The following is a 2,083-nucleotide window of genomic DNA, read 5'->3' on the forward strand; positions in this document are numbered from 1 at the left end:
GCAAGTCTAATAGCTATGATGATTAACCTAACAATGATACATAAGTGCAATACTTTAAACAGCAGTGTTTGACTCAACCTGTAATGCCCCGTGAAGACAACCATCTAGTTATTCTTAGGATATTGCTCATTTACTATTGCTGGGTAAGCTGAGCCAGGGTTCTCAGCTGTGCGTGCATCGAATTAGCATAATCAGAGAGACTCATACAACACATTCCATCAAACTCTTCACATCCATGTCCCTGTTCGGGCGCCATTTGTAAGTGGCGAGGAGAAGCAGACAGGCCAACCCAATATGGGTGATAAGCAAACTTCTACTTTATTTGTGACGCAGTTCACACATATATAGGAGTGGTATTCAGCCACTCCTCCTTGGCACAACAGTATTGGTTAGCCCCACACAGCTTCCTCCACATTCTTCTCCCATGTCCAGTTACCTGTGGGGGCCAGCCCCTGCCTTGCTCACACAGTCCTCCAGGGCTCTATGGTCCTGCTCTTAGAGTCATTCTGCAACATGACATGATTTAGTGTGAGGTATCACTGCCCATGCCAGGGGGGTTGGAACTAGGTGATCTTAAGGTCCTTTCCAACCCTAACTGTTCTGTGATTTTATGTTCCACCACTCAATTTTTTCTCATTGTTTGGTAGAACCTCTCCCCTAATAACCAGTGATCAGCAGCCGTCTCATGGCTTAAGTGGCTTGCAGTCTTAAAAGGCTTATCCACTGTGACTTCCAGTCAATCACAGAGACACCAAAATGGCTATCAGGCACTCTCATCTTGAGACCACAAGATGAGCAGAGAGACTCCAGAGATAAGGGAAAGCAAATCAGAGAGCTGACTCCAGACACCCAAAAAACAGGGAAAAAACTGCACAGCTGCATAATACCCACCCACCCACACACACACACTTCTCTCTTTAAGGAAGTCAAAAGCCCAGGACCGGAGCACAAACTCAGCTCCAAGAACCTCACCTGGCTCACAACACATGCAGGGACCCCTCTAAAAGATCAGGTACATTCAGGGAAGAACTGTTTGCAGGGATGTGTGGAGAAGTACATTTCCTACCTAAGGCAAGATGGCACATCTATGAGCCAAGACAGTGCCCCACAACAGCCTTCAAACTCCCTGCTGGAGAACTACCATGCATGTTAAATGCCATTTCCTGCTTCAAGTCACCAGGACTCCCAGCTATCAGGGAAAGAAGTGGAGCTGTCTTCAGTGGTCTATCTTTGAGGCCAGCTCTCAAGTAACAGTATTTATCCTCCAAAGGAAGGGAAGGATCTGACCTGCACAGCTAGTACTACATGAGAAACAAAGCTGAGAGGAAAAGGGAGGTAATAGGTGTTAACTACAAGGATACTCAGACCCAAGCTGCAGATACACCCAGGAACACAAGTTAAACCCAACTGCACTCTTGTTGGGCTCTTTCCTCCCCAAATCCAGCTGATAATTCCAAGAGTGCAACATGGAAACCTGCACACCCAAAAATCTCACACTGCAGCCTCCAGAAGTAACTGGCACACTGGAAGGGACTTGTTATCCTGGAAAACTCAGGTGCAGAAAAGGCCATTTTAAAGAGAAAAATAATGTTTGTGTTGTGTCTCTTGCTTGCGTATAGTTGAAGATGTACCTGCTCATTGCAGGAGGGTTGGACTAGATGACCTTTGAAGGTCCCTTCCAACCCAAACTATTCTATGATTCTACGATATTAAACAGATTAAAATTCACTATAACTAAGCACCTACTATTACAAGTATAAAAGATGATGGAATAGGTTGTTGACACCAGATAACGACCACAGTTTGAGTGCCCAAGCAGAGACTCCAGTGCCATCTGGGCAAATCAAGGCAGTGCCCTTGCACTTACACAATGCTCTCCTTCACGTAGCCAGTGTAAAGCAGCATGACAGAGTAGCTTCCCAGAGACAATGAGCATGCCTGAATCACAGGAGAGCACTATGGGGAATTAACTGCTCCAGAACAAAAACTAGAAGAGTAAGCACAATTTATTTTGCAGCATTCTTAAAATGAAATAAAGCATTGAAACATTACAGCTTATTTAGATAATACACACTGGAAGACA

This window comes from Pezoporus wallicus, unplaced genomic scaffold (assembly GCF_028554395.1).
Source record: "Pezoporus wallicus isolate ANWC-B61680 ecotype Strahan unplaced genomic scaffold, APGP_CSIRO_Pwel_v1 scaffold_1904, whole genome shotgun sequence".
NCBI lineage: Eukaryota > Metazoa > Chordata > Aves > Psittaciformes > Psittacidae > Pezoporus > Pezoporus wallicus.